The sequence below is a fragment of the Macaca thibetana genome, chromosome X, assembly GCF_024542745.1.
Source record: "Macaca thibetana thibetana isolate TM-01 chromosome X, ASM2454274v1, whole genome shotgun sequence".
Lineage (NCBI taxonomy): Eukaryota > Metazoa > Chordata > Mammalia > Primates > Cercopithecidae > Macaca > Macaca thibetana.
In genome coordinates, this window is record NC_065598.1 from 40415624 (window position 1) to 40426412 (window position 10789).

At 41.0% G+C, this 10789-nt stretch overlaps 1 pseudogene; it reads right to left on the reverse strand.

Moving 5' to 3' along the window:
- Positions 1 to 9371: 9371 nt before the first annotated feature.
- LOC126945960 (syntenin-1-like) lies at positions 9372 to 10508 on the reverse strand (annotated as a pseudogene).
- Positions 10509 to 10789: the final 281 nt, after the last annotated feature.

Sequence of the window (10789 nt, forward strand, 5' to 3'; positions counted from 1 at the left end):
CTAGGCCTGTGTCCTTTAATAGACTGTGAGAACCTTGAGAATGGGAACCGTATATTAATAGTATTAATCCATGCACCTCCAGTATGGTTGACAGGGTACAGAAAGAAGGAAGCTGGGGAGGGAGGAAAAAAGAGAGGGATGGTGTTAGTTTGGGTCTTCAGAGAAGCAGACATGAAGATGAGATAAAACACAAGACATTTGTTAAAGAAAACGCCTGTGAGAGAAAATGTGGGAGGGAGATGGAAAAGACTGGAAGATCTATCAGACTTCGTTGCAAGTCTGACTTGTGAAGGAGAGAGAAAAGGAAGGAAGGAAGTTTGTGTGGAAGCATCTTACACTGCAGTTCAGTCTCAGGTTTGGCGGCCAGGCACGGTGGCTCACGCCTGTAATCCCAGCACTTTGGGAGGCTGAGGTGGGCCGATCACTTGAGGCCAGGAGTTGGAGACCAGCTTGGCTAACATGATGAAACCCCGTCTCTACTAAAAATGCAAAAATTAGCCAGGTGTGGTGGTACATGCCTGTAACCCCAGCTACTCAGGGGGGTGAGGCAGGAGAAGTGCTTGAACCCGGGAGGCGGAGGTTGCAGTGAGCCGACGTCGTGCCACTGCACTCCAGCCTGGGCGACAGAGCAAGACTCTGTCTCAAACAACAACAACAACAAAAAGATTTGGCAGGGCCAATGGGGAGTCCCTGGGCTAAAGTTGTTGGTCAAAGGAGTTTCCATGTCTCTCAAGAACAGGCCTGCCTCAGTATCCCTGCTGCACTCAATCACTGCCCGGGGGCAGGCTGCAGGAAGCACGGAGGGACTCGGCACCAATGTGGTGATGGATTTCAGAGGCTGAAGCTGGGGCCCAGGGTCAATGGCACTTCCAGTGGTCAGAGATTTGAGAGGTGAATTCTCATGGACACTAAAAAAGGAGGAAAGGAAGGAAGGAGGGTGGGACTAATAAACACACTTACGGAAAGTCTGACAGTTTGTATGGTAACATGCTCACAGGAAATCTGGCTGTTTGGACTCAGGGTAGGGAAATACAAAAAGCACAGGAGTCGAGGGGCGTCTTGAGTTGGTGACCTGGTTTCATCACTGACTAGCTGTGTGACCCGGGCAACGCTATCACTCTATGTGTCTGTTTCCTGATCTCTAAATTAAGAATATTAATACTTGCCCCATCTATCTCACAGGATTGATGTCCCACCTTGGGGGTCTTGACTTTATCTTGTTCACCACCAAATGTAGAAATACAGCTTTGGGGGCTCGCTAACATCACCCCATGGATAGCCAGGTTGCCCCTTGGCTTGTTAGCGTTCTGGGTCTTTGTGGGGAGGTGTCCACACAGAGTGGGCTGGGCGAAGGAGGACACAGCAAGGTTTCCTGGTCTAACTGACATCACCCCTGCCAGACTTTCAGTGAGTGAGCTTCAGGTACAGATGGGGAAAGGTAGCCATCTGCCAGGCAATTGTCTACTGGCATGCAGACTGTAGGTCAAATGGAGTGGCCCTGGGTGACGGTGATAGAGGATTCCCCTAGAGAGGCAACTGGGCAGGCCAGTGATGAACCAGAACTCAAACCTGGCAAGATCTCTGAGCTCTGGAGTAGTGCCCGCTCAGTAGTTCTTCTCCTGGGCCCTTCACCACAGCTTTTCCAAATGATACCCACCTTTCCCTGCCCTCCAGGGACACCATTCATTTCCTGCTACGTATGGGAAAAGCTGCCTGTTATACAATGGGATCGACACAAGATAAAAATCTAAACCCAGGCTGACCTTCCCCGCAAGGCTCCCTCTGGTCTTTAACCTGAGGTGTGTATCAGAATCACCTGTGAAGCTTTTCAAATATGAAAATTTCTAGCCCTGACCCTTGACCTACTGAATCAGCATCTCTAGCGAAGGGACCTGGGGATTTTATTTTTAAAAGGCCCCGGATGGTTCTAAAATATAACTATGCAGCATGAAATCACAGCCTCTTGAGGGCTGACCTTATTAACCCAGACCTAAAATGCACCAAAAAAATCCATCCCAGCTGGTCATCCCAGGGCTGAATTTTAGTTCCACATTTGTGATTTACTTAATGGTTTGTTTTGTATGCTTCCTAATCTCCCTCTCCAGTGTTCACATTAGGAAATGAATTAAAAAGAGATCCTCAAATAGATAATGCGTCTGACCCCCAACCTTGGTCCCTCCATCTGGTTTGATTAACTAGGAGAAACTCAATGAACTTCCGTCAAAGCATGACTTTTTACTATTATTGTTCTACTCCTGTATTTGTATTGGCACAATTCTCAGCTGGTCTGTAAGGACCACCCAAGATGCTGGATGACAGTTTCAAAGATAGTTAGAGCAAAGAAGATTGAATTCATTTAGTACACAGTAAAATAGTCCACACATGCTGACATTTCGATTGTACCGGTTGTTGTGAATTTCTGAGCTCTCCAAGGATAGAGATTCTGTTTTGTTGACCTTTTTGTTTCCAGTCTTGTTCAGTCCTTGACGCACAGTCGGTACTTAATGTTTGTTAATAAATGAGAATTTAGGACCTGTGACCCAATTCAACGTTGCCTTCTGTGATGCAACATAATTAACATGGCCTATGAGAATTTTTCTTGCTCTTTTGCTTTTATTTACTTGCGGAAGTACTTCATGCACCTTGTAACCAGTTGTATTAGTCATGGTTCTCTAGAGGGACAGAACAAATGGAATAGGTATATATGTAATGGGGAGTTTATTAAGTATTAACTCACACGATCAAAAGGTCCCACAATAGGCCGTCTGCAGGCTGAGGAGCAAGGAGAGCCAGTCTGAATTCCAAAACTGAAGAACTTGGAGTCTGATCTTCGAGGGCAGGAAGCACCCAGCACGGGAGAAAGATGTAGGCTGGGAGACTAGGCCAGTCTCTCTTTTCACATTTTTCTGCCTGCTTGTCTTCTAGCCACGCTGGCAACTGATTAGATTGTGCCCACCCAGATTAAGGGTAGGTTTGCCTTTCCCAGCCCACTGACTCAACATTAATCTCCTTTGGCAATGCCCTCACAGACACACCCAGGATCAATATCCTTCAATCCAATTAAGTGGACACTTATATTAACCATCACACCAGTTAAACAAAGAATAGAAGGTTTAGAAAAACCTGGCCAAGTGCGGTGGCTCATGCCTGTAATTCCAGCACTTTGGGAGGTCAAGGCGGGTGGATTACCTGAGGTCAGGAGTTCAATACCAGCCTGGGCAACATAGTGAAACCCCGTCTATACTAAAAATGTAAAAATTAGCTGGGCGCGGTGGTGCGTGCCTGTAATCCCAGCTACTCGGGAAGCTGAGGCAGGAGACTTGCTTGAGCCCATGAGGCAGAGCTTGCAGTGAGTCGATATTGTGTCATTGCACTCTAGCCTGGATGACAGAATGAGACTCGGTCTCAAAAAAAAAAAAAAAAAGAAAGAAAGAAAGAAAAGAAAAAGCTTTACCTCCCCAATCTAATCCCATGCCCTGGGATCACCAGCGTTAGGTTTGGTTAATTATCCTTCTACATCATTCTTTATGTTCATACAAAAATATACAAATGCATGTGTATTAATTACTCAGGGTTCTTGGAATCAGCTTTGTTTGGGGCACAATGGCAGACACCAAGATGAAGCTGTACATAAGACATTTAAAATGTAGTGATAGCAATTCCCTCTTATGAAAAAGCATAAAAATCAATACATGTTTTTAAATGTTCAGCAGAACAGAACTAACAAACATGAGAAATAACATCACCAAAAAAAAAAGAATGATCATCCTCAACTAATACACATTGTTGTGATGCCACTGAACGGAAAGGAAAATGTAATCGTGCTGAGCAGGTAGGAAAGCGGCATTAAGCTTCAATTCCCCTTCTTTTGAGGGTGACAAGGGGTGGGGGAACAGGAAGAAAAAGCTGCCCTCTCAGAGTATTCACCAGACACCCTAGTTTTCAGTCCTTTAAAAATCTAATTAAGGCTGGGTACGGTGGCTCACACCTGTAATCCGAACACTTTGGGAGGACCAGGCAGGCAGATTTCGAGCCCAGGAGTTTGAGACCAGCCTGGGCAACATGGTGAAACTTCATCTCTACTAAAAATACCAAAATTAGCTGGGCATGGTGGTGCACACCTGTGGCCCCAGCTACTCAGGAGGTTGAGGTGGGAGGATCACCTGAGCCTGGGAAGGTTGAGGCTGCAATGAGCTGTGATCGCACCACTATACTCCGGTCTGGGTGACAGAGTGAGGCTCCTTCTCAAATAAATAAATAAATAAAATCTAATTAAAGGACCCTGCATTACGAAGGTCATATTTTTGGTCAGCTTTTTCCAGACTGGCAGATACTTTATCCAGGCATTTAGGAAGAAAAGCAATGCAACAAAACATTGCTTTTCTCTTTTCTTTCTTTTCTTTTCTTTCCTTTCTTTCTTTCTTTCTTTCTTTTTTTTTTTTTTTTTTTTTTTTTTTTTTTTTTGAGACAGAGTCTCACTCTGTTGCCTAGGCTGGAGAGTGCAGTGGCACGATCTTGGCTCACTGCAATCTCCACCTCCTGGGTTCACATGATCACGTGATTCTCCTACCTCAGCCTCCCAAGTAGCTGGGACTACAGGCGTGTGCCACCACACCAGGCTACTTTTTGTATTTTTAGTAGAGACAGGGCTTCACCGTGTTGGCCAGGCTGGCCTCAAACTCCAGACCTCAGGTGATCCGCCCGCCTTGACCTCCCATAGTGCTGGGATTACAGGCGTGAGCCACTGCGCCTGGCCCAAAACATTGTTTTTCAATGCCTACTATCAACGGTGTTACTCCTAAGGAAAATGATAGAATAAGCTTAGATAGCATCTTATGTAGCTTAACGAATTTAACCATGGTCCAGTGTAGATCTAAATGAAGAATGATCCAGGTGTCTTCTGGAAGCCCTTTTCTTATCTGCATACTATTTCATGCAGAAGTTATACTCTAGAATCCGATGAATTCATCCATGGTATGTGGAAATATTGCTAGAGGCTGCAACCATGGTAACATGTCAGCCTCAAGCTATCTGGTTACATGGCCCCAGGAGAGTGGTAGCAACTCTGTGACTCAAATCTGTAAAAGCAGGAACTTTGGACCACATAACTAAGATTACTTTCAGCGATAAGAGTCTATGGAAAATTACTAAGTTTGTCATTATTTTTGTTCAAAAGTAACTTATTTACCGACCTACCTCAGAAATACTACGAGTGTGGTTCCAGACCACTGCAATAAAGTAAATATCACAATAAAAAGAGTCACACAGATTTTTCGGTTTCCCAGTGTATATGAAAGTTATGTTTATGCTATACTATAGTCTATTCAGTGTGCAATAGCATTATGTCTAAAAAAAGTACATACCTTAATTTAAAAAATATTTTACTATTAAAAAATTCTAACGATGGCTGGGAGCTGTGGCTCGCGCTTGTAATCCAGCATTTGGGAGGCCGAGTCAGGAAGATGGCTTGAGGCTGGGAGTTCAAGACCAGCCTGGGCAATATGGCGAGACTATGTCTCTTTAAAGAAAAGAAAATACTAACAATCATCTGAGCCTTTAGTGAGTTGCAATCCTTTTGCCGATGGTGGGTCTTGTTTCTATGTTGATGGCTGCTGACTGATCAGGGTGGTGGTTGCTGAAGGTTGGGTGGCTGTGGCAATTTCTTTTCTTTTTTTTTTTTTAATAATTTCAACTTTTATTTTAGATTCAGGGAATACATGTGCAGGTTTGTAACATGAATATATTGTGTGACATTGAGGTTTGGGGTACAAATGATCCTATCACCCAGGTAATGAGTATAGTATCCAATAGGTATTTTTCAGCCCTTGCTCCCTTCTCCCCTCCTCCCTCTAGTAGTCCTCAGTTCTGTTGGTCCCCTCTTTGTGTTCATGTGAACTCAATGTTTACCTTCCAATTATAAGTGAGAATGTGCAGTATTTGGTTTTCTGTTCCTGTGTTAGTTTGCTTAGGACAATGGCCTCCAGCTCCAATCATGTTGCTGCAAAGGACATGATCTTGTTTTTCTTTATGGCTGCATAGTAATCCATGGTGTATATGTACTACATTTTCTCTATCAAATCCACTGTTGATGGGCACCTAGGTTGATTCTGTGAATAGTGCTGTGATGAACATTCAAGTACATGTGTCTTTTTTGTAGAACAATTTCTTTTCCTTTGGGTTTATATCGAGTAATGGGATTTCTGGGTTGAACAGTAGTTCTGTTTTTAGCTCTTTCAGAATTCTCCAAACTGCTTTCCACAGTGGCTGAACTAATTCACATTCCCATCAACAGTCTATAAGCATTCCTTTTCTCTGCAGCTTTGCCAGCATCTGTTATTTTTTTGTCTTTTTAATAATCATCATCCTGACTAGTGTGAGATGGTATCTCATTTTGGTTTTGGTTTGCATTTCTCTGATGATTAGTGATGTTGAGCATTTTTTTATGTTTCTTGGTCACATGCACGTTGTCTTTTGAGAAGTGTCTGTTAATGTCCTTTGCCCAATTTTTAACAGGGTTATTTGGTTTTTGCTTGTTGAGTTGTTTAAGATCCTTATAAACTCTGGATATTTGGCCTTTGTTGGATGCATAGTTTGCAAATATTTTCTCCCATTCTGTAACTTGTCTGTTTACTCTGCTGATAGTTTCTCTTGCTTTCCAAGCCTCTTTAGTTTAATTAGGTCCCACTTGTCAATTTTTGTTTTTGTTGCAATTGGAGGACTTAGTCGTAAATTCTTTGCCAAGGCTGATATCCAGAATAACATTTCCAAGGTTTTCATCTAGGATTTTTATAATTTGAGGTCTTAGATTTAAATATTTAATCTGGATTTTGGCGATTCTAATACATATGTACTGGTATCTTGTTTTAATTTGCATTTCCCTGATGACATACAATGCAAGCATCTTTCAAAACATTTTTTTTCTTTTCTTAATTTTTTTGGCTCCCCACAGGAAATGAAACCATTCATATGCTTATTTGCCACCTATCTTTGGTGAGGTGTCTGTTAAAGTCTTTGACTTATTTTTTGATCTGGTTCTTTTCTTATTGTTGAGTTTTACCTTGTATATTCTGGATAACAGCCCATTATCAGATATGCCTTTTGCAAATATTTTCTCCCAGTCTGTGGTTTGTCTTTTTATTGTTTTGATAGTGTCTTTTGCAGAGCAGAAATTTTTAATTTTAATGAAGTCCATGAATTTATTTCATGGGTCATGCCTTTGGTGTTGTATCTAAAAAGTCATCACCAAATCCAAGGTTATTTAGATTTTCTCCAAAGTTATCTTCTAGGAGTTTTATAGTTTTGTATTTTACATTTAAGTTTGTGATCCAGTTTGAGTTAATTTTCGTGAAGAGTGTAAGGTCTGTGTCTAGAGTCATTTTTTTGCATGTGGATATCTAGCTGTTTCAACACCATTTGTTGAAATGTTTATCTTTTCTCCACTGTAGTGCTTTTGCTCCCTCAAAGATCAGTTGTATTTATGTGGGCTGGACTCTCTGTTCTGTTCCATTGATCTATTTGCCTATTTTTTCATCCATACCACATGCTTACTGTAGCTTTATAATAAGTCTTTAAGTTGGGTAGTGTATTTCAACTTTGTTTTTCTCCCTCAACAGTGTGTTGGCTATTCTCGGTCTTTTGTTTCTCTGTATAAACTTTAGAATTAGTTTGTCAATCTCTACAAAATAAATTGCTGGGATTTTGATTGTGATTGCATTAAATCTATAGATCAAGTTGGGAAGAACTGCCATCTTGACAATATTGAGCCTTACTATCCATGAACATGGAACAGCTCCTCATTTATTTAGTTTTTCCTTGATACTCATACCTTTGTCAGCGTTTTACGGCTTTCCTCGTGTGTATCTTGTACATATTTTGTCAAATCTATACTGAAGTATTTCGTTTTTGGGGGTGCTAATGTAAATGTATATTTTAAGTTTCAAATTCCACTTGTTCATTTTTGATATATTAGGAAAGCAATTGACTTTTGTATATTAACTTTATATCCTGCAACCTTGATATGATGACTTTTTTTAACTTTATGTATATATATTTAATTAGAATAGACATAAACCAAAAAGAAGAAAAAAGTCAGAATAAAGTGTCACTATCATTTTGTTTGCAAGGAGGAGTCAGGAAATGGAACAAATTACCAGAAAAATATTCTAAGACCATCTTGAAGTAGCTAGGTTACATAATCTTAAGAGTCAAATGCCAAAATTAAGCCTTATACCACTTAATCCACAGATGAACAAAAGGGGAGTCAAAAGTTTATCCTATTTAGTGTAATAATTTTTACATTAAATATATAGCAATTTGTTTCTCACAAAGTGGTACTGGCAACTTTTAGTAGAAAGAAGTTTCCATTATGCATTGACTAAAAAATCTCAAAAACAACTAAGCAGCTATGCTATAGCTCAGTAAGTACCATTAAACTGTTCTGTGTACATTTCAGGTTAATACATTTAATGGCTAGTGTACATTTCAGGTTAATAGAGAACTACATTTTGGATTTTAAAAAGGCAACCATAATTATATTTTGGCTTTTAGTCTAGATGCTTAACATAGTTAAGGCAACAGTTCAAGCTGTTGCCTTTTAAGTGAAGGTAGTTAAAATTTAAGAACAATCATCACAATTTCTTGCAGCCTACATACACTGTTTGATGCTTACATGGAATGAAACCGGTGTTCTTAATTGGCATGTTACACACACACACACACACACACACACAGAGTTTTAAAAAAATCAAAGGCAATCATTCTAAAGGTACTATGGTAGCATGTTAAAAATGCAGATATCCTATAGAACTAAAGTAATATGAACAGCACTACTCATTACCTAGGAGAAAGGTGACTGGTTTTCACACAAAGCTATACCTGTATCAGTCATCCTAATCACAATGGCTTAAAAAAGCATCAGATTTCTGGCAGAGAAACTATTCTAGGAAAGTCAGTAAATCTCTTGAAACTTTCACCTCTGTAAAACCAGTATAAGGCTACAACTATTTTGTAATCTGAACAAGGTATCAGATGAAATAGTAAGATTCCCAATCATAATGTAAGATAGAAGGCCAGGCAAGGTGGCTTACGCCTGTAATCCCAACACTTTGGAAGGCCGAGGCAGGTGGATCACAAGGTCAGGAGTTCGAGACCAGCCTGACCAACATGGTGAAATCCCGTCCCTACTGAAAATACAGAAATTAGCCAGGCGTGGTGGTGCAGGCCTGTAATCCCAGCTACTCAGGAGGCTGAGGCAGGAGAACCACTTGAACCCGGGAGGCAGAGGTTGCAGTGAGCCGAGATTGTGCCACTGGCACTCCGGCCTGGGCGACAGAGCGAGACTCCACCTCAAAAAAGAAAAAAAAAAAAAGATAGAAAGGTCCTCATGCAGCATATGCTCGCTGGCTCTGGGAAAGCTACATGTGCATAATACCGAAGTTGCCAAAGAAGGAAACTGGAGACGTTCAGCTACATTTCCATGGTGCCGTGAATTTTAAACCTCAGGAATGGTGTGGTCCATTAGGCTTTTCATAATGCTTAGTGCCATCCGCTTAATAATATGTTCAAAGATAAAAGCAAGTATGATTGTAATAGTAACTACAGTCCCAGATGTTGACAATATGTCTGCAATTTGAGAGTCCTTCAATCCAATGACATTCTGTCCATTGATTTCACAGATTTTATGTTCTGTGAGAAGACCATTTCTGGCTGCGGATCTATCTTTCACTATGGATGTTATTTTTCAATTTTTAAAGATAAAACCAACATGTGCAGTGCTATCCTTATGCATGGTAATCGTCCGTTCGAAGGGCCTGTCACGAATGGTCATGGTAATCTTCTCTTCTCTCCAAAAGCCTGTTTGAACACCTTGTGCGCTTATCAGAGCTTCACCCTGCACAGTTTTCACTATTAATCTGGAGCACTTAGTCCCCAAATCTCAGACCAACCAATGAGGCTGGAAAATTAGTCTGGACTAGCTGAACAAATATACTATTATCTATTGATTTAAGCCTGAGTCCAATTTTTCCATTTTGATCCTTACACAAAATGACTTCACAAATCCTTTGCTTAATTTCTGCTCTATGAATTCCAACGTCATTACCAGTTACAGGAGCCACCATATAGTTCATACTGGAACTTCTTGCTACCATCTGCCCCTGAATTGGTGCACCAGAAACCATGGCCACATTTACACATATTTCTTCTTCATTTAAACTCAGGCCCATGTATTAAGAGAGCTCCAGATATAGTTTGGGATAGAGATTTCCATCTCGTGAGATGGAAGCAGAAGCTTCTGACAAAATTGCTGGATTGGCAGAGTTTGCAGAAAAAGTATTTTGAGCCCCAATTACTTTGTCTACCTTCAAGTCTTCAAGAGATGGATAGAGAGACATTTTTGCAGGGTTCTTCTAGCCCACAAGGACCCACTCGCTGCCACTGCCTCTGGTCACTGGCACCAACTTCTCTATGATGACTTCTTAATTCCAAGAGTGTTTGTCAACTCTCTTGAATTTTCTACATAGATGACCATGCCATCTGTGAACAGACAGCTTTATTTCTTCCTTCTCAATCTGTATATCTTTTACTTTTTTTTTCTTGTCTTATTGCATTAGCTACGACTGCCATTACAACGTTGAAAAGGAGTGGTAAGAGGGGACATTCTTGCCTTTTTCCTAATCTTACTGGGAAACCTTCGAGTTTCTCACCAGAGGTGGTTTATTCTAATGGATTGGCTCATGAGATTGTGGGGGTTGGCAAGACTGAAATCTGAATTCAGGTGAGAGTTAATGTT